Here is a 22,339-nt window from a genome sequence, read left to right as displayed (position 1 = left end):
CCCCCAACACTGCCCAGTGAACTGTGGGGGACACATGGAAAGCACTCATCCTGCTAACATCTGATGGGCCCTAACATCATGTTAACATATTTATATAAATAAACATTTTAACATCTGAAGACTTTTCTGTGATATATTGCCTCTAAATCCTAAGAGGATACTCTCTATAAAAGAAAGATCCAACGGAGCATTGTAAGGGAAGAATCATGATGGGGAAAATCTTAAATATTTAATACAGGGATAAAACAGTATATACTTTTTTTGTACAAAGGATTTTAAACTACCCAAAGTTTCAGAGAATAAAATATGGCAGACACTCAACTGTTTTAAGTGATTTGACTGTGAACTTCAATAGAAAATGTTTGAATAGAAATGTGCCTTGCATTTAATAGGTACTCAACAACTGTTGAATTTAGAGATTTTGCCTGATCATTTTTACTCCTAACACTGTAATATTAAAATCCCTCCCCTCATGTATCTATAAACCTTGCTTTAAGCAAACCTATCATAGTTCATTGTTGAGTTCTTCAAAGATAATATTTTATTTAAATCTGATGAAGTCTCATCCATATAAATATGTATAGATACAATTGTTCCTCCCTCATTAATAATGGGTCTAGAAAATCTTAAGTAAAAATATGTGTATTTTTGTATGTTATACAGCATGCGTTGGTAGATGGAAATATTCAGACATTCATGGGAAATTCACAAATAGTAGTATTTTCTGAAGGCATCTATCTCTTAGTCAAGGCTCCCTAGAGAAACAGAACCAATAGGTGACAGATAAATAATAAGGAACTGACTCATGCAATTATGGAGGCTGGCAAATCCAAAACCTGCAGAGCCAGTTCCAAGGCCATCAGGCAGGAGAATTCTCTTATTCAGAGGGCCAGCCTTTTTATTCTATTCGGGACTTCAACTGATTGAATGTGGCCCACCCATTTTGGGACGAGCAATCTACTTTATTTACTCAACCAATTTAAATGTTAATTTCACCCAAAACACCCTCACAGAAACACCCAGAATAATGCTGACCAAATATTCAGGCACTCTGTGGCCCAACACGGTAACACACTAAGCTAAGCACACCATGCCCCCCCACCAAAAACAAAACAAAACAGAACAAAAACGCTGTTTTGTTTTGTTTTGTTTTCTCTAAATTTTGGTAGGAAATTAAGCACCACGGAGAAATCACTGCAACAAAACACAAAGATACCGGTTCTCTTTTTAGAGAAGAAGGCAGTATAAGCTCTTGGCGACCTGAAGACTCTGGCATACTGATTAGGATGCTTTGAATCAAAGTTCATCTTCCCCAACTCCCCCCATTATATATACTACTTGCCTTTCTAGGCCACACCTTCCTCATCTATTAAAATGGAAAAATAATAGTGTGTCCTGAACAGAGTAATTGGCAAGATTAAATGAGATGATTCCTGTAATGTATCTGTCTGTCACACAACAAGTTCTCAATAAACACTCGCTGCTGAAATAATAGTTACTGCTATAACTGTGAGTTCCAGTTCTAGGCCTTGCTGAAACCTATCAAATATGGCTCAACTGCCTTTACCGGGATATTTATTAATTTGGGAATTGTATCAGTTACTCATACACATACTTTTATCAGTTGTGGATACATAGATCATTTGGCCACAAGTACAAGTCAAACATTTAGTAACCAATCACTTCAATCAAAATAAGTTTCTGCATTTAGAAAATCCGTGATGGGGGGCAGTTAGAAATCCTAGAAGCAATGCCCCTTAAGACTATAAAGAGAAAGAGATGTGGATGCAGAACTGGGCAGAGAGTCCCCTCTACCCACTGACTAAATCTAAGTTGTGGTCAATAACTTGTGAAGAACTTGGCATTGGAGGGTAGGAGGCAGGACAAAGGAGAGGCTGTCTCTCCTGTCAACCTTACCTGACCCCACAACCAAAAAGCTCGGACTGTGAAGAGAAACTGCCTTCTGGAATGGCTTTGTCATAGTTACTGTGTGATTCAGAAGGCTCTCCTCACCAGAGGATGGTCTCAGCTTTCTCCTCTGAAACTGTGGCCCAGCAGAGAACTCTGTCCCATCTCTACTTCACCCAAAGGCTTAAAATCCTACTGCTATGAGGACAAAGGAAGAAAATGACAGCATTTGGAGAAATTCTTAAAAGTAAATGATAGAGGTTTTCCTCTCCCTCTGCCACCTCTCCCCACTCCTCCTCCTGAAAATTATGTCTGTTGCATCCTCAAGGTCAAGGTTAGACCCAGGTTGATATTCATCTTCTTCCTGATCCTGTTTGCCTATCTTTTCCAGTTCTCATTAACTGCCTCTTCCAGAATCCATAATCTATGCAGAACAAGTCACTTCAACTTCAGGGGGAGTTTGGGGGTAGAGACATCCCTCCTGTCCCCAGGACTACCTACCTCCTTTCCTCTTGCTCCTTCTCAACATTTCCTTATTCTCTCAGCCAATAGAGGAGTTCAAACATTTAAATGTGGTATCTAAACTGCATTTAAAGAATTAACCCATTTTGCCCCTCACTGCTCTAAACCCCAGGGTGCCAACCGGACTCTAATTGCTTTCATCTGGTGGGGTTCCAGACAGCTCCTCAGAAGGAAGGAGCGCACATTCCTGGCACCAATTGGCTAATTCAATTTACTTCCACGGCATTAGCCTCTGTCAGAATATTCATGAGCAGGGGAATGAGGACCCGCGGCACAGGCAGGCGGCAGCCACTCGGGCTAGGGAAGGCGCGAGGGAGGGGAGGCGGACCGCGCGCCGCGCTCCGGGGACGGTGACCGCGACGAGGCGGCTCTTCTCCCCGGCCGGGCCGAGCGCAGGGGGGCCGCGGGAGGGCGGGGCAGGGCATCCGCGGGGTTGGCGCGCCCGGCATTGCCGCCCAACTCCTGGCGACCGCGCGGAGACTTTGCGAAAGATCTGAAGGCAGAAAAGCTGTGACACTTTTGATAAGAGGGGGTAGGGGGGTGGGGGGCGGGGGCACGTCACAAGCGGGGGCGAAGGGACCCAGCGGGACACCTGCCGCCCGGCGGGGTTGGCAGCGATGTGAGCTGGACGCCCGCCCCGAAGGAATCTGGACCGAACGTCCCCGGAGAGTCGCCGGCCGTGCCAGGTAAAGGGGAGTGCTCGGGTGGGGCCCCGCGCGTTTATCCCCAGGCTCCGGAAGCGGGGCGGCGCAGGGCGCCGGGTGCCCGCTCGCTCCCGGCAGCCGCCCCCCGGCGCTGCGCTCGCTCCGTCTCCGCGCCATGCTCTCCCGGCAGGTACCAGCCGCCGCGCGAGCCTGCGGGTCGGTTGGAGTTGGACTTCCTCGGACTTTGGGGGAAGGGGATGTGAAGGAGCTTCCCGAGGTGGGAAGCTGCTTTCCGGGGCAGGGAGCTGGGGCGCAGCGGGGCAGACGGAGGACGCTGCGCGCTGGTGGCGGGGGCTGCGCGCGCGGGGGCATGGGGGACGGATGACCCAAGCGCGCGGCTCGCGGCGGCGCTTGGCCCCGGCTTCGCTCTCCTTTGCCCCGAGGGCGGCGACGCCTCCCTCTGGCTGCCGATGGGCGAAGGCTGGCTGCGTCCCCAGCTCGGGGATGCGCACCGGGAAGGGGGACCGGAGCCCAGGGCTTCGGGGAGGCTCGGGCGCCTGCGGGGCCGGTAGCAGTCCGCGCCTCTCGCCGCGTCCCCGCTCGAGCTCAGCCGTGGGAGGAGAATGTGGTGGTGACTCGGGTCCCCGCCACCTGCCGGACATCTCCAACTGCCCGGATTTCCTGTCTCCGGGCCCTGACACTCCCAAGGAAAGCTCTGAATTGCGCGCGGGGTGTTTGGGTTTTGCTCGTTGTGGTTGCCGTGGGGTGAGAGCTGGGGTGAGGAGGCTGCTAGGAGGTCGGATAGGGTGAAAGTTGCAGATTTGTAAAAGAAACGCTAACGCGGAGTCCCAGCTCGCCCTTAGCAACGGGAGAGACTGGGCTGGATTACGCTGAAGCAGGAGACGCGGCCTGGCTATCCACCTCGGGGGCGGGCGGTGGGGGGTGGAACCTGGAGGGCAGCCTGGAGGCGTTGCCAGAGCCTTTTTTGTGCTGAGAGAGAGAGGGCTGGCAGCAGAACACCTGGGGGTTGGGGGAGGGGTTGGACCCTGGTGCATTCAGGCTTTACTGTGCCTCTGGTACTGCCATTGTCATTACTATTACTATTGCTGTTGTTGTCACTGGCACAACCGCCAGGAAGTATTTTGTCTTCGGACTGTTAACTGGTCGCCTGGAAACTGAGTCTGCCCCTCCCCAAATAAAATGTCCCCCAATCCCTGCTAGTCTCTGATGTCCTCCCACCAAAGGAGATTACCTCTCAGAGCTGTGGTGGTGTCAGGGACACACAGCTAAAGAATCCGAGCTACTTAAAAACGACAGAAACAAGAAGTCGCAACTCTATACTGTGATTGCACCAATGCTAGAGACTGTACTTCTATCAGTTCACCTTGCCCAGCCTTATCTGGCTGGGGAGCAGGGTAGTCAGTGCCAATTGTGAACTCCATCTGGGACCCAGCTTTTTCCTTTCATGTATTTATACAATCTGGAAATTAATTTTTATCTTCAGGTGACCCTCGCAGCCCCAGTGGCCATGTGACCTGGCAGGGGCAGGCTCCGGTTCCCAACACTGGAGGTAGCCACAAGGGCACCTGCGGTTGCCTCCTCTTGGCTTGGCCCCTGGGGAGAGCTGGCCAGCTGATGACGGAGAAAACAGGGCAAGAGTGTGGGAGAACAGCGTGTCAGAGCTAAGCCAAGCAGAGGAGGTGAGGTCAAGCCTCACTGGCCACATCACTTCCTGCCAGAGCAAAGAGAGACAAATGAGGAGCAAGTGGGAAGTAGTATAAATTGGAAAACCAAGCTCTCCGAGTCTACTTAAGGCTGTCGCCACTGACTTTGGTGTGACCTTTCCTTTCCAGTGCTTCTGATTCTCCCTATTTGCCAATGCACGAGTAGCCATGCCTTTCTAATAGGACAGTTGTCGTGAGATGATCTAATTTCGTATCCAAAAAATGCTTGGAGCATCCTGGGAAAGGACAATCTTTAAAATACGGGATTTTAATGTTCTGTGAAAAGTTTGCTACACTGCAGGTTACGGAGATACATTTTTAGCATGTGTGCCATGTGGCAGTGTAAAATTAAAATGGAAAAGGAAAGTATAAACATAAAAATGACTTAGCATTCTTGACATTCTTGTGCATACTTGTAGAAAAATTATCTTTCATTTGGGGAGAGTTGCCCGGGAATTTAATCAGTGTTTATACTACTGAAACGCCCCCTTCTACCTTTCTCCCCTGTAAAATTTTATGACCCAGTTCTCACAGGAAAGGCAATGCGAGTGGAGTAAGTGCTGGGGGCTGAGAGGCGAGATCCAAGGGTTGTTAGGGGAACCATCACATAGCGTTTGGAGACTGGAATGGGGGAAAAAAGATGCCATCATCCTCGCAGAGCAGGGAAATGTTCTTCTGGGGGGAAAAAAAAAACAGTTGAGCAGTGCAGGGCAGCGGACCCAGCACTGGCTCTCGTCTGCTCTCAGATTCAGGAGTCCATCAGTCCAGAAAGGGCTAACCAAGGTGCTTTTTTCCTCCTTCCTTCCGTTAAGGTACTGCCTTTCTCTTGTCTAAGGATTGGCGGTAATTTCTCTATCCCTGCCTGTAGAGTAGAATAGTCTTCTCTTGCCATCTCAAAGAGATTCAGACGTATTCTCTTAGCCCCTTATATATTTGTAAATATTCCCCAAGTTCTGAAGCTTCTCCAAGACGTGCAGCTGTTGGTGAATTTAAGTAAATGGTTGGAAGTAATCAAGAGAGCCACTGAAAAGTGGGTATGTTTTCCCCTAGTGGAGAAGTTAGTGAATGCCTTTTGAGCTCGAAAATGAGCAGTTTAGAAAAGCAGGAGGGATTTCCTTGACTTCCCTCTACCCATAAACCAGCAGTTGTACTTTTCCTTCCCTCATAGTAGTGAGCACTGTTTGCTTAAGCATTTTTTACAATTTTGGACTTAAAATGGGGTTTTGCCTGGTGGTGTTCTATGGAGAGAGGAAAAATGTAAAGAGAGACGGAAGGAAGAGCTGCAGGGGCTAGAACATAAATCAGCCAGAATATATGGGGGGGTGATGAGAATAGGTCTTTTCACCCTAAAAAAAAAATGTCCACTTTGGAAGAAAAAGAAGTCTGATTATTGGCATCCGAGGCTGAAACCAAGGCAGCTGATGCCCAGAGGAGCCAAAGGGCAGTTCTTCTTAGTTTAGAAACAGCAAGACAGCCTCTGCCAAAGATTGCTGTAAACACGGAATAAAGATTTCATTGTGGGCTGCTGTGGCTAGAATAATTAGACAGTTAATTGTTCATTCTGATCTGGTGGTGTTGGAATCGGTAATGCAGCGCAGCAAAAAGAAGAGCAAGGGAGAAATAGAAAAGTAACATCACTTTTATCTTCACTCGGTTCACTGTGATGGTACTTTGGAAATCCTGGTTAGCTTTCAAAAAAAAAAAGCAATATTCATATCCCCAGAACACCGGGAACACTGCATCTGCGACCCACAGCTGCCATTTTTCCCCCTCCAGGTTCTACTCTGGTTACAGGCAAAATACGGCATCTTCTAAAACAGCATGAGGAACTACAGCAGGAATGAATGCATGAGGTCATCCCGGTGTCAGTTACTAGATTTTGGTTAGGTGCGAACCTTAGTAGCAACTCAGTCAAAATATATGCAAATAGCACCAAATTTTTGTGCTTCCCCCTTTTTCCACAGGCATTTGAAGTGTAAAAAGTAAATATTCCATTTTTGACATTTAATTATTTTCTATTGTGAAACAAATTGCCTAGTGATTAATCTTTCACATTTAATTGAAGAAATAGCCTCCTCTGTATTTTTATGCTAATTTAGAGACAAAACATTTTAAGTGATAAAGGTGATTTTAAGCAGCTGAGCATCTAGTTATTATAGGCAGTAGACTGTGACTTATTGTTATTTACTAAAAGATGGCACTGTCATAAATTCCTACTAAAATGACTTCTGCAAATAAGAAATGAGTAAGGGATTGTGGAGAGCATTAAGTACTTGGTATGGGGGGGGGGTGGGAAGGAAGAACGATGTATTTATTCATCAGGTTTAAACCGTCCCTGAATCCTCATATTGACATGGATTATGGAGCAAAGTTCTCATTATTCAAATTAAAAGAAAAAAAAAAGAACATCTTTAAGTGTCAACATTAAGTATAACTGTTCTGTGAATAAAAGCACTATGTTAGAAAGTAAGCATCCTAAATTACATAAGGTCATAAAGTCTCATGAAAAGAAATACTTCATTTCTCCAAGATATGCATTTGGTCTCAATTTGTTAAAGAGGTACAAAAACTACCTTTACCAACCTTCAGTTTTTTACCCATCATGAATCAAAAGGGATTGCAAAGGCAGAATACTTAGTATTAAAAAGCATAAGTGGTACAAAATTATGGAACTATCTAGCTTGCAAATGACAAAATCTACTTTACAAAACGCACTGTCTACAGCAATTAAAAATAGAAAATCATATCGCCACATTAAATTATGGCAACAACCCATTTTAAAGAGAAATTTAGTCTTTTCTCATTTAATTGCTATTCATGGTTTGCTAAATAGTTTTTCAGAATAACCTGCCAATCTCCTGCTAACCAGGACTGTCTAGTTAAGAACGTTCCTAATTACATATGGATTAACTTAATTTTAGAACCCTAAAAATATTCAACTCAAAGCATTACTCAAGTGCAATGCAAACTAGAAACAGTCCAATTCCCCTCAAGGTATATCCAATTTTTTTTAAGTTTAAGGAACCATAAAGAGAATACATTTGGTATGGGAATACATCAGTTAATAACTACAATAAAAGAGTAAGGGAAGCTATAAACTGGTCGATCTTTTTAAAATATGCAAAGTAAAGTTGTAACAGTATCACTCATTTCTTCTTCCAAAGCAGTAAGGGCAGGTCATGTCCTACAAAGTACAATGTCAAATACATGCACACAGACCTGCCTGAGATGGGCATATTTTTTTATTTATAAGAATGTTTAACAATCTAATTAAAAGTTTGGCCCCTATTCCAACTAATGCCTCGACCGTGTTGAGAGCAAGGAGGTATCTTGCATGGAAGAGATGTTTCTTTAGAGTTTGATAGCTCCTGGCTGGAATCTTACACATAGCAGATTCTCAATAAATACGGGATGATTTCATTTTTTAGAAGGAAAATAAAAGAGAATTAATGGAATTACCAAGTTAGATGAATTTATAATATATTACGTGAAATACTTGGTCTTTGTTAAATTATTTCTCTAAATTGGCAAGATATGCCTGTGACCAATAATAATAATAATTATTGGCATGTTCATTCTGGTGTGGATAGGAGGAAGGTAGAAAAGAGGAAAAACTTTAAAGGCTTCCCATTTGTTTTGGTGTGTTTTTGAGTTTTACCTAAATACTGAATGTGTTTATGCATACATAAGTTGTTAAAAATGCACAATAACTCTTCAGAATAAAGATGACACTTCACCAAATGGTAATTATTCCCAACAAGCAGTCACACAAATTCTACCCTTGAAGGACTGAGGATTCACCAGACCAATTATGACTAAATGACTGCATGTTCCCTCCTGTATCAGCTAATTAAAGGGTTATTAATAAAATAATAATTCTATTCCATGGCAATGGCTACTTCTGGTTGTCACTGAGGTTTGTCTGACGTATGGCCAAATGGTCAAAGCCAACCATGCACCTCTAACACTGTGTTCAACATCTGGCAGGAGGACAGAAACGTACACTGAAATCACTTGTGGTCAGTATGCTTACACTTACCTGCTCTTGCACCTGATTTAGAACTAAAATAAGCTAAGTGAACCTGAAAAAAAAAAAAAAAAAAAACAGGTGCCCATGAGGAACTAAAATGTCCTAAATTATAGGTAAATCATCAGCCTGTTTTGTTTTGTTTTTTTCTTTCCTTTTAGGTCTGACCTTAGTTGAACGAACAAGGTGGTCTTAGTGTTTTCCTAGAGAACAGTACACAGTGTAATATGCTGGCATATAATTGGGAGCTAGTAGTCAAGAGAAAACCAGGCTAGAATTAGCATGAAGATTCAATTACCCCTTGTTCCCAGAGAGAGTTGTTTACTAGGATTCAAGGTAAGGTTGTGGTAGAAATAGCCTGAAGAAATGAACAGCGCCACTTTCTTGTCTTCCAGTGGATATCTTTGCATGGGACCAAACTTTGATTTCCACTTTCCACCAACAAATTACAATACAGTTTTGGAAATAGTAGTTGATATAAATTGTTGGATAGACATGTTAAGTGTACACCTGAGCATACACACGTATTTTAGATGTATTTATAAAAATCTGCAGTTAAAACTATTGTACACACAATATTTTCCTGAAGGAACACTCTACATTTCATATCATACTCATTATCACTTTATTTTATTTTATAAAGTCAATAAAGTCATTGACTTTATAAAATTATCAAGTCCTAATATGTGGTTAATTTGTACACATCATGAATAATCAAGGAACTTCCCAATATTTGTTTTTAAGCCAACAGAAGTAATTTCACTTGGCAATTTAATTAGAAATTGGCCAAAGGACTTTCATTTAGAAGTAATTTCTAAAGGCAACCAAATACATGTTTTTTAATTTGAAAGATTATTAGCACTCTGATATAAGTATCAGAACAGATGGAAGTAAACAATCTCTGTATCTAAGGTCTTTTTCCATGAAAATGTTTTGAATAGACGTGTAGAGTGCACAGTATCACCTACTTGCCACCTTTTCAGGTCAGGGAAAAGCCACCTGGACATTACAGCCATCTCTGTACCCCCCCCCCCCACCCAGGCCCAAAGGTTGCCTTGTCTTCATTTTCTAACGCAAGAAACAACACAAGTTCCAATCTCTCTCTTCTTCAAATCCCTCCATTCGCTGCATCCAAGGCCTCATCTGGACTATGACTTTGCAAAGGCACCATCATCACATCACTGAAAAAAGCAGCCACACTGGAAAGCATGGGTCTTATAAGCTTTTTTTGGATATTAAATAAGAATCTAAATCTGTGCCCATAATTTGCACAAACTGGCAAGAACTCCCAAGGATGTTCATCTTATAAATAAATATTAAACAACATCTTTTGTGCTATCCTTAATATCACTACCAACTGTATTTTTTTTTTTTAAGATTTTATTTATTTACTTGACAGAGAGAGAGAGAGAGGTAACACAAGCAGGAGGAGTGAGAGAGGGAGAAGCAGGCTTCCCAACTGTATTTAAAGCAAAAAGTATCTAGCGATCAAAGTACATTTTCATTCCCATTGTAGTTTTGAAGTGTTAACAGTTTTATCTACCTTTACCCCTCGTCTGTGCTCTCACCTCCCTAATACTGGGAACATTTATGTCTGTATAAAAATGGGAGGCATACTGGCATTTGGAAATAAAATCCTCAAGTAGTCATTAAATAATTAATCCATTTGGCAGTTCATCATACCGGTGGAATACTCAGGCAGCTCAGCACACAGGTTATCATCCGATTCACGGGTTGGTGAACATTTGGAGATCAAATTGCTGAGGGTTGTTTCTTTAAACACAGGAAAACAGCAGATTTCTTCATGATATAGAAGTGTTATCCATTTCTTTGGATATATCTATATACACAGTAGTTCCCTTGTGTCAATTAAAATGCATAGTATTCAGAGAGAAAGCAGACAGAATAATAAAAATAACCAGCATTTAGTTTAGTCCTCGCCTCTGTGCCAGGCACTACACTAAGTGCTTCACATGCATGACCTCATCAGTCCTCTTGGTGAAGACAGCATTGTTACCATCTTCATTTTGCATATGCAAACCCTGAGGTACAAGGTTGTGGTCACCGAGGGCAGATTTCAAACCTAGGACTCTCCAGTTTGTACTTCTAACCATGCAGTTACACCTCCTCCCCTAGAGCAGGGTTGTTTTGTTTGTTTTTTAAATTTTTATTTATCTATTCTAGAAAGAGAGAGAGAGAGCGAGCATGGGGTAGGGAGAGGCAGAGGGAGTGGGAGAGAATCTCAAGCAGACTCCCCACTGAACTCGGAGCTCTATCTCATGACCCTGACACCATGACCTAAGCCGAAATTAAGAGTCAGACACTTAACACTCTGAGTCACCCAGGCACCCCTAGACCAGGGTTTTATAACCTCCGCACTGACGTTTGGGGCCGGAAAATTCTTAATTCTTTATTGGACAGGTAAGAAAGGAGCTGACCTGTACACTGTAAGATACTTAGCAGCATGTCTACCTGCTAGATGCCCGTAGCTTCCTTCTTCCCGACTGTGCACACCAAAAATGTCTCTGGACATTGTCACGTGTCTCCTGGCAAACAAAATTACCCCAGATAGAGAACAGCCACCGTCGGAGCAAAGTTCAACGTCCATGCACTGCTTATCAAAGCACACATTTTCAATTTAAGGGCATGTCATTCATTTCCCAAATAATAATATAGATAATTCACATAGTTATGTTAGCCACATGACTTCTAAAAATATAATAGACAAACTTTCAAAGAAAACATTATGTAAATGTTATTAAGTAAATATTATTAATATCTTTTGCTATTAAACTGGGTGACCAAGACACTGCTGTGATTTTATCTTTGTACCAAGAAAGACCAGTACAATGGTTGAAAAAATTTTAAACCACAGTGCCCCAAAATGCCAATTAACAGACTGCCCTCTAGACTCCAGTTCCAGGAGGACAGCGATGGGAACTCTCTTGTTCATCTTTATATCCCCTGAACACAACATCATGCTTAGTCCAGAGTCAGTGCTTAATAAATACCTCTCTAATAAATGAATGAAATTATGGAAACCTGGTATAGGTTTCAAATACTCTACTGTAGGCCTCTGTTGGTCTTGGCATGTTTTACATTTTACTTTAATCAGTGGCATGGATGTGCCCATAACAGTATGCCAATCATATTTATAAATTTAATGAAGCCAGAAGAGAAAGCTAACATGTTCAATGAAGAAATGGGATCAAAAAGGTTGATAAGATGCGCTAGATCTAAGAAGATGAATTTTCACATGAACAAATGCCTGAGACGACAAGGCCATGTGAAGGTTGAGTGGCATGCCCACAGCCTCTGTCGGCTAAGGAAGGGCAGAGCCAGCCCTCAAACTCAGACCTCTTGATAACAACTCTTCCCCGGCTTTGCTTTGTCTTGGTCAGGGTGCACCCGAGCTGTCCCATTCTGTTCCACTCATCACCCTCTGCCTGAGCCCCGTCCGTAGAATATATCCACTGGCCTATGAAGGGCTCACAAACACGCCTTTGAGATGAGAGAAATGGTTGAAGGTCTGCAAACTGGCAGACTCGACACAGAAAAGACCAGACCTAGAAAAGACATAATAGTCATCTTCAAGTATCTGGAATATCTTCACATAAAATAGAAATTAAATTTATTCTGAATCCCCATGGACAACTGAGCCAGGGCCCCTGAATGGAAACTATAGAGAAGCAAATTTTATCCCAGCATAATGACAAGTTTCCTAATGACGAATTGTTTTACACTGGAACGGGCTCCCCTGGGGAGTAGTGAGCTCTCAGTCATCAGAGGAGAAAGATGCAGATGACCGGCCTATGGGAGTCTGAGCCCAAACAGATGGGAGAATGTACCAGACATTCTCCAGGGTACTTTCTAGCTCTCGGTGTATAGGAACTCTTTATTTGTTTATTTGTTTTGAGAGAGAGACAGTGTGCACAAGTGCAGGGGGAGAGGCAGAGGGAGAGAGAGGGAGAGAGAGAATCCCAGGCAGACTCTGGGCTGCCCGAACATGGGGCTCAGTCTCATGACCCAAGCCGAAACCAAGAGTCAGACATTTAGCCGACTGTGCCACCCAGGTGCCCCAGGAACTCTTTCTTATAGGCTGTTATTGACCTTGTAAACTACTCTGTGTAATTCTGTCAATAAAACCAAGATCTATGTTTTCTCCAACCCACATATCTAGAGTTATAGGAGTAAATAAACTATAATAAGCAGGAGAGAGAATCTTACCATGTATCATCACAGAATAAGACGCCAAGCCTTGGACAAAGTGTATCCCCCATCTTGTCCCAGCTTTTCCTGATAGGAAGCCCATAAAGCTAGAACTGACATCATCACCACCTCATAACTGAAGAAACTGAGTTACAGAGAAGTTACATCACTTATCCAAGATGAAACAGCTACCAATTCTAGCCTTACTACGTGAAACTGAGGCAGTCTAGAGTCACAAAGTCTGTCTTATAAATACATAGCATACCGCTTCATCCTTTCAGCAAGGATACACTATTTTGTTTGAAATGCTGGCAACTTCTAGAGTTTGAGACATATGGCTATTTAAATGCAAATACCTAAAACATTTTCTGAAGACTCAAATACAACATTTAAAAAATGATTTGCTATTTTCTATCATCCATGATATTGCCCCCTTCAAATAGTGCAAATTGCTATGAGTTGACTTTAAGTAAATGAGCAAAACAGGGTTTTTAGGTTTTTTTTTTTTTTTTTTTTAATGTCTATAGAAGAAAGACTTGGTAATAGCACTTTAGATACCATTCTGTAAATAAAAGAATTAGAACCCAGGCCTCCAGGCTAAAAGTACTAGTATGAAAACAAGATTGATAACTTTGATTTCCCCCAATTCAGGAAATTCTCATGGTCAAGTTTTTTAGACAGTTATATCATTAGAGATTGTGTTCTCTTCTGATCCTAATTATCTTGTTAGATTATCTTCTGTTTTATGACTATCTTACTGGCTATTTGCCTTTATTATTTCACTGCCAAAAAGATGCTGAGAAGCTCTAAACTCTTCTGCCAGACAGCACCGGATGCAGCCTATTTGTGACTCTGATTTCTTGAAGATAACTTCAACTTTGCAAATTCCATCTGGCCACGTCCTATTCTCAGGAAGTGCTGCTTCATGTCCACCACTCCATACAAGAATCAGCCCAAGACTTCAAACATGGTTCAGCATTCTCTTTCTAAACTTATTGCTGCCCTGGTGTTTACAAGCATTTCAACAGGCAACGAAGGCCCTAATTCTAGGTTTATCATTTTTGCAGAGCATAAAGGCCGCTGTAGGAAGGGGCCCGAGCACTTACCATAAGACTGAAGGTGGCGTCCAATGCAGCTCTCTGCCGGTGGCCCTTTTGTCAACAGGCAGAAGGCTTCGCTAGGCCCCGTGGCTCTGTCGATGATAGCAGTCATCTGTTGCTAATGAGATGTATGTTCGCAGGCCACCCAGCACATGTCTAAAAGAACTGCCTTGCTGAGCCTCTTACTATAACAGTCACTCATCAGGGTACCATTCTGCCATGTCACACTGTGGCTTGAAGAATGTCTTTAAGACTTTGTGAAGTAGATGGGGCGCCTGGGTGGCTCAGTTGGTTAAGCGACTGCCTTCGGCTCAGGTCATGATCCTGGAGTCCCGGGATCGAGTTCCACATCGGGCTCCCTGCTCAGCAGGGAGTCTGCTTCTCCCTCTGCCCCTCCCCCCTCTCATGTGCTCACTCTCTCTCATTCTCTCTCTCAAATAAATAAATAAAATCTTTAAAAAAAAAAAAGACTTTGTGAAGTAGAACAGAGATTAGTTAGCACACTGATGCTTTATTCACAGATTTCCCCCTGGGTTTTTATGTTATTCCATAGGGGGAAACCTTTATAAAAAGAGTGTTCTCAATGTACTTCGTGGTGGGAAGTATTCTAAATCAAGAATGGAGATGTCTCCTAAATAAACATGAGTCACAGGAAATAACTCTACAACTCAAAGCAGTGTGGAGCACAGAGTACAAAACCAAACCATGAAGGCACATCCCCAATCACACATGAGCTGCCCAGAATGTAGGATCCGATAGGTTATTCAGGGGATTCAGACAGAATAAACCAGGAATTGGCCTGAGGGAGAAATGTCCTGTGAACACTGAGGAACGTACCAGGCAAGGGCTGCTGCTAGTACCTTGACCCCAGACTTCCCAGCTTCTTGAGTCAGTACGTGTCAAAAGCCATATGGCATCAATCTCCACCCTCATTCATAGTTCTAAGAAGGTCATTGCCTTTTAGTCATGACACCTTTAGAAGTCACTGACTACGGGATCTGAATAACTGGGGCAGGAGTTAGTGATGTAGAGAGGAGAAAAGGAGTGACCACTAAGGCATGGCCTTATTTATCATAAGGGTAGAGAGGAAATGTGCCATTATTAGGAGTTTCATTATGATATGCAGCCTTTAAGTTAAAGGGATCTGCTTTAACTAAGGACCTGCTACCTTCTCTTTCCCACCCAACCCCACCATTATTAATGTCCTGTGGAAGATACCAAAGAGAACTCTTGCATTTTGAGATAAAAAGAAACTTTCATACATTTGGTGCTAGGAAAAAGAAATATTTAAACCAAATTGAAGGCATCAAAAATAAGTAACTGCACTGAAAAGTCACAGCCATATTGAACAATAAACAATTTATGGAAGGAGCCCAGAAAAAAATTGTTTTTTAAAAAATTGAAAAGCGTAGCTTCTGACAAGTATTCTTTATTTATGAGTATAAGTAGAATTTTTCAAGGAACGCAAAAATACTAAAATAAAATGCAAGTTTGACACACACATTTTTCTTTGAGGGTTGGCCAAAAAGGGGATTCTAGGTAGATAGGAGGTTAATTGCATAGTTTAATTCAATGATCATTATCTACACTAATTGAGAGAACAGAAGTCAGGATTATGTGAAATTGTAAATGGTCCGAAATCATTTACAGTTGACTAGGGAAGTGTCTGGGGCCTTTGACTTGAATACAGGTATGCTCCGCTATCTAGCAATTCAGTTTTTAGAAAGACAAGTCTCGTTAAGTGAAGTCCAGATGCTCAAGCCTGAAAACTTCTCGTGTTCCTCCTCCTCTCTTAACTCAGCTTCTCCCTACTTGTCCTGGGGTGCCGGTGGGCCATATACCCCAGATGAGTGCCAGGCTTACTTTCTGCTGGGAATGCCAGGTAACACGATGGGCCATTTGTTGTGTTCTTGCTCTTGCTCTCTGTTCCATTATAGCTCCTGTGACTATATAAATGGATGAGTCAGACGGCAAGGAACGGGGGGAGGTGCTGAGAAGGTTAACCTAGGAAGTTTCTGCCCCAGTAACACAACTCCAGACCTCACATCCCAAACTGTTTACCACTATCAGATACGCAAAAACAAAATGCCACCTCTCTTAAACAAGTCCCTGGTTTCCAGGCAAGTTGAAATATGAATTGTTTCAAAAGGATTCTATGCATGCAAAGTGAGTAGCTGTCAACAAAGCTGTAATTAAGGAGATGAGATGCTGTCAATACACTTGAAAAAATGATTTTCCTTGGAGCAGACACACTGTGTCTTATCTGTTCTCAACCCTCTTCTCATATGGCCTCCCTCCAGGATCATCTAGAGTTTTCTCAGTATAATTAAGGAGGGGGAACTCCCTATGTAGCTCTTTAGAGACGGAGAAATTCATAGACAACACTCTTCTTCCTTTTCAGATGGACATGTTGCTTTGTTTTCTTAAAATTCACGATGTGTTTTGGACCAGTTATTATCAATTGTCCTACCTCCAGTGTTCCATTCATTTAAAGAACCCTACAGTTTCATTAGCCAATGACTAGAGCAATAAAGATTACTGGCTGGGTGAATGAATAGAGCCTTGTCTTTGCAAATTAGTTTCACATGTGCTATTTCATGTTTTCAGCACCATCTGCCAACCACCCTTCTCCTGGCTGCAATTGATTTCATACTATTTTGGTCTACTTGGGGCATTTTAGATCTCAACAAATGCTTTTAAATGGAAGTACGGACCTCCCCCCGCCAATTAAGTCACTTTCCTTACTCGTCCACTCTTAGGAACTGTTTCTACCACAGTCTTGCTCATGTCACCCCCACTTCTTGAGGAAATCACATTTCTCTGGGACCATCTCTGATCCTTTTTCCCAAAAGATGACTCAAAACATCTCTTCCTGGATGAGACCGCAAACAATTAGCCATCGATTTCTCTGCCCACCCCCAAGCTCCTGTTGTTCTCCCTGTACTAACCTACATTTGGGCATCATGTTTGATGGTGTTTCTGCCAGGATGGTGATTGGCTCAGGGGTGTATTTTTTCAACTGCATCCTAACTTCTTCAAGGCAGAGAAGGGATGTGCTCCTTTTCTATGGCACAGAGTTCCCCACTCTGAATGGTGGGGGCTCATCAACGCCAATGGTCTGGTGCTTTACCCCAGAAACATTCCCCTGCGTCAGCTCCAGGCCGGGACTGTTCTAAGGCCGCCCTCCTGTCAGGTGGTTGGCCAACCTGTGCAACCACAGAAAGATGGGAACTCCGTATTGTCACTGCGGTTTCAGGAAAGGAGCTGCAAAGGTGGAAGGAGAGGGGCGCAAGAGCACAACTAGAGCTAAGAAAGGAACACGGGAAGTCAGGAAGGGTGTTGGGAAGGAGCTATAAAGCATCACTGTGCGGAAAAGGGGGAAAGTTGTCAGCTTTTTAAGAATATGAATAATTACATTTTGTTTGCTCCTTGGAATCTAGGTGTAGCTTTGTGATATACTGGGGAAAGGAAATTAATTTTAAAGTGCACGTGGGCTGTGCTTTAAAGGTTGAAGACAGTAGGAGTTGAAATGTATACTCTTTAGGAGTGGCTGCGAGAAACACAGGAGTTACCAGAACAACTAACCATGTCTCCATCTCTGAATTCCAGGCACCAGGTGGTATTTTGGCAAATCTGTTCTCTGTGCCCTACCTGCTAAAAAATCTTCTGTTTGACTTTCCCCATCTGCCTCCTAGCAAATCCAGCCCAAATCCAAAACAAACGGGTGGAATTAGGTCCTAGAGATGGGTACTTTCCCAGGGAAACGTAGAGAAGTTCATTAGCTGTTAGCAGTTTGAAGTACTCATTTGCAAGTCGAACCTAAAACATTGTCATTCTCTGAATATGTCTTCCCAGGTTGAGATGCACGAATATGAGCTATCCACGAAATAGGCTAATTTAGAGGGAATTTAAGTTCTTAATGAATGTTTCCTACAGATTCCATAATGACTCCATTCTGTTTTTGCCGTGTAAAGAAGTATACCCTTTTCACTGTTGTTAGCAGGCACGTCTTAGAAATTCACTCCTACACAGTACAATGGCAATTATTTTTCCATGGATATCTACAGATTCAGCATCTAGAGGCCCTGCACTGAGAATTAGAACATGTTCATTCAAGCCATATCTCTCCAAACCAAGCCTAAAAATCAAATGCAGCAACATCCCAAATTAGGCCAGAGTACTATATAAGATTCCTAAATTGCCAAGTACATATGATAAAAGAAAAGAAAGAGAACAGTAAACAGTATTAAAATTGGATGTTTTCATCAATCTCACAACTGTAGCTTGCCACAGTGTAATTTGGCACATATCTCCATAAACTAACAACACCTGAAGATTTAAATGAATGACTAGAGAATCACAGCCAAAGGTGGTGTTTTAGTCTATAGGGGTTCCAAGATAAAACAGCACAGACGGGGTGCCTAAAACAACAGAAATTTATTTTCTCACAGTTCTGGAGGCTGGAAGTACAAGATGAAGCTGCCGGCCGAGTTGGTGTTTAGGGAGAACTCTCCCCTGGGACTGAGATGCCACTTTCTCACCGTGTGCTCGTCTGATCTCTTCATTGTGCATGCGAGGTTGGGGGACAGAGAGACAGTGCGTGCGCAAGTGCGCGCTGGTGTTTCTTCTTGTAAGAACATTCGTCCTCTTGGATCAGGGCCCCACCCGGTGACCTCATTTAACCTTAATCACTTCCTTATTCCAAATATAGTCACCCTGGGAGGATTAGGGCTTCAACGTAGGAATTCAAGGCAGATACAGACATTTGAGCCACAACAGTGATGTTTCAACCAATAAAACCTATTAATGTATTTGTCACATTTAGATCGACACAGGCATTAAGGAATCCCGGAATACTGTTTGAATCCACTGGGTAGAAGTGACTCCCATTGGCCACACAGTAGTTGCCTAACCTGAAACTGGATTCCAGGGCCCGTGCCATTGGTCCTGCCAGTATGATACAGTGTTCCACCTGCCACAGTGCCTTAGGTGGCCCCTACATTTCCTGGTATTTGGTAATGTCTATTGCTGCCTAGTCTTAAGAAATACCGAAAGAATCTAGGGTTTTCTCTCTATTCTTCTGGCTTTATGTTCTGGCCCTTGTCATTTTTCTTTACATTTCTAGCATGAAATTATTGCTGGTCTCCAAAACTTCCATTTCTTCCAGCAGGACCCTTAACTTTCTGACAAGACTGAATTCCCTTCAATGATCCCCTTGGTTCTAGGACTAGACTCCCAGGGTCTCCAGTTGATGTGTCAAGGCATTATACAAATGGAGGGTGAGTCTAAGCAGGAGCCCTTCCTCAGTCAAAAGGAACCATAAGCGGATGACTGAACTCCTTGTGTGCTGGCAAGAGAAAGGATGCAACATTTACTATCAGCAGGACTTAGGGTAACACCTGCTAGCTGCTAGAACAAAAACACATGCTGTCAGAGTTTTCACATGCTGGTAGTCTAGGTCTCGCTCACATCACAGTTCAACTGCCTATCACGCGGTCCTTCTGAGTGCTTTTCCTCCAAGAAATGACTCAGAAATGTATAGATTCCATCTCTTGGGTCTGATTTACCTAGGGGCAGAAATCTTTGCTTGAAGTCAGCCAAGGAGGAAGGCAGAAAATGTGGTGGGTCTTTCAGAATATTTTATAGTTAAGTCATGAAAATGATGGAGATTACTTCCAACTGCCTTTAACCAACCAGAACCCTGCCATGGGACCCCAAGCTAACAGCAGGGAGACTGGGAAATGTACTCTTCCTATGTGCCCAGAAAGAAGGAATGGGACTCTTCAGCCTGTGAACACAGCTCCCACCCTTTTCTTAACTACTGGGAAGCATCTTGTTGCTTAGATGAACTCACCCAGTTTGGCGGCACTGGGGATGGGGGAAGGGGGTTGGAGGGTGGGAGAACACCACATTAATTGTCAGTAATTCCACTTTATCTGTGATGTGAAATGCAAACGCCTTAACAAATCTCAGGAGACACAACGTAGCAGTAGTGTATAATGGTTAAGTGCATTTATCTCTGGAACCAGACAGCCCGAGTATGGCCGCTGCTGGTCCCAGGATCATAACCCACCCCGCTTTCTGTGGATGTGGGTGTCACTCTCCCCATCTGACCATTAGCTCCTGGAGCACTGGTTGGGGGTTTAACCAACAGACCTTGGAGTCTGGTTGGCTTTAGATCACTGTTCCTGACTGTTTCTGAGCTAGTTACATATATTCCTGGACAAGTTACTTCATCTCTCTGAGCAAGTTCACTCATTTGAAAAGTGAGAGTAATAATGCCAACCTTGAAGGAATTATATTTGATTATCTATATAAAGCACTGTGCACCTTCCCTAACCACATAGGAAACACACAATAAATGGTAACAGCAAATACTATCAGAAGAAGATGGGACCACATGCCGCTAGCCAATAAAAATAACTACCCTCTAGCCAATAAAAATAACTGCAAAATCAAATTTAAAAAAAAGACATTTTTAGGTGGTATGGGATAGTTTAAAAAGCAGGTTTGGAGTTCTAAAATCTGTGTGTAAGCTGCATGACTTTGACTAAGTACCTTGACATCTTTCTTTAAAAATACACTCCTACCACCCATGTCATGAGATTGACGTCATGACTATGTGTTAGGAGATAACACATAGAAGCATCTAGCAGTGCCTGTAACATAGTTAGGTACCAGAAGCAAGTTGAGTATGGGTTACCAGGTTCCTCTCAAATGGTTCTCCATCGGAAAATAACACTTCACACGATGAGAGTGAGAAAATACCATCTTAGAAAGACCTGTTTGGAGAGAATAAATGATTGGTTTCAAGCAGATGCTTATTACGGTGATTTTTTGAACTTTGACCCTTATCACCCCCCCACCCCCATCTGAGAACAGCTTCTTGATGCCTCCATTCAAATGATAATCACTGTGCAAAAACTTAACGTCTCTCCATTCAGGAGCTTACAGTACACATCCTAATAAACCATAATGAACTGGAGATGTGAAGAATCACTGGATAAACAGGCTTCTCTCTCCAGCTGTCATGTCTGTTTGTGACAGCAACTGGTATTTCATTGTAAAAGATGCTAATTTCAATCTGATCTGTGGCAGTGTTGAGAAGAGCATAAAAGGAATTCTTGATTATCTACATCAGGAACTGTGGTCCCTAGGGATATGCTCAGAAACTTCAGATCACATACGGCAAGAGTGCTGTGATAAAATATGCATCAATGAGGCTTCACAATTTATGATAATAAAGAAATGGAAAGTTTTGCCCTCTATGATAACTGTTTGTGGCTGGTATGTCTCTCTTTTTTCTATTTCTGGAGGCTTTATAAATGACATTTGTTGTACTAATTATTAGATCATTCTGTACCTGGACCACCATCTCATTTCTGTAACTGTTCTGTCAAATTCCTGGGGGCTTCTCATAATACTGTTTCAACTGATTTTTTTTTCCCAACCTAAATTTAAGAAGTAATAATTATGTTGGCTGCTGGACCATATTAGCTGCCTATCAGAGTTAAACAAACAATAGTTATTATTTCAACTTAAATATCACTGCTTTTTTTACTCACCTGATTGATCCAAAATCTGCCTTCCTATGTTTGCAACCCTCAGTCCTCTAGTGTTACATGGAATAATCCTCATCCCTATTGTTAGAACAACTCTTCAAATGGATAAAGAAAGCCAGTGTAGTCTCCCAGTTAGCCTCTAATCGGGTCACCCACATCTGCTGCTCATGGTTTCTACTTCATGATGATCCTGGTAACCGCTGTCCCTAAATTCCAGTCACCTCCATGATCTGTGCCCCTACAAAAGAAGGGTCTGATACATCGATTTCCAGCTTAGATATATTCCTTTAATTGTCCAGAGAACAAAGCCCGAAGTCTTTAGAGCGGCACGAGCTTTTCCACCACAAGCTTTCCCTCCCACCATCTTTGCCCCTGGTGCAATCCACACCAGTACACATCCTTCTCTCTAACCCCGGGCCTTTTCTCCTCTAAATGATGATCTCTATCTCTCCAAGCCTGACTTACTCTTCAAAGCCCACCTCTTCCACAAAACCTTCTCAAACCCATAGGTTGGTGTTCACTTCTCCATCTCCTAGATTCCCATAAAAGGGACTTTGTATTGCAATACCAGAACTAATGATTCATTTACTTGTGTTCCTCTTGGTTTCAATAGGACATTATAAGATCTGTAATTGCACAGACA

The 22,339-nt window shown here is 42.8% G+C and overlaps 1 protein-coding gene across 3 annotated transcripts in view; it reads left to right on the top strand.

Moving 5' to 3' along the window:
- Positions 1-2,995: 2,995 nt before the first annotated feature.
- Positions 2,996-22,339, top strand: part of CDH20 (cadherin 20) — a 208,346-nt gene continuing 189,002 nt past the window's right edge. For 2 of the 3 annotated variants that reach the window (XM_025886856.2, XM_073898102.1), the window contains exon 1: positions 2,996-3,116. The gene's annotated coding sequence lies outside the window, so the exon portion shown is untranslated. The remainder of the gene's footprint in view (positions 3,117-22,339) is intronic. The other variant, XM_073898100.1, reaches the window with a different exon arrangement.

The sequence above is a fragment of the Callorhinus ursinus genome, unplaced genomic scaffold (genome assembly GCF_003265705.2).
Source record: "Callorhinus ursinus isolate GAN/ISIS: 27379988/994484 unplaced genomic scaffold, GSC_fseal_2.0 scaffold11, whole genome shotgun sequence".
Taxonomy (NCBI): domain Eukaryota; kingdom Metazoa; phylum Chordata; class Mammalia; order Carnivora; family Otariidae; genus Callorhinus; species Callorhinus ursinus.
The sequence above is the reverse complement of the archived record's forward strand: the minus strand, read 5'-3'. Positions and strand labels throughout refer to the sequence as shown.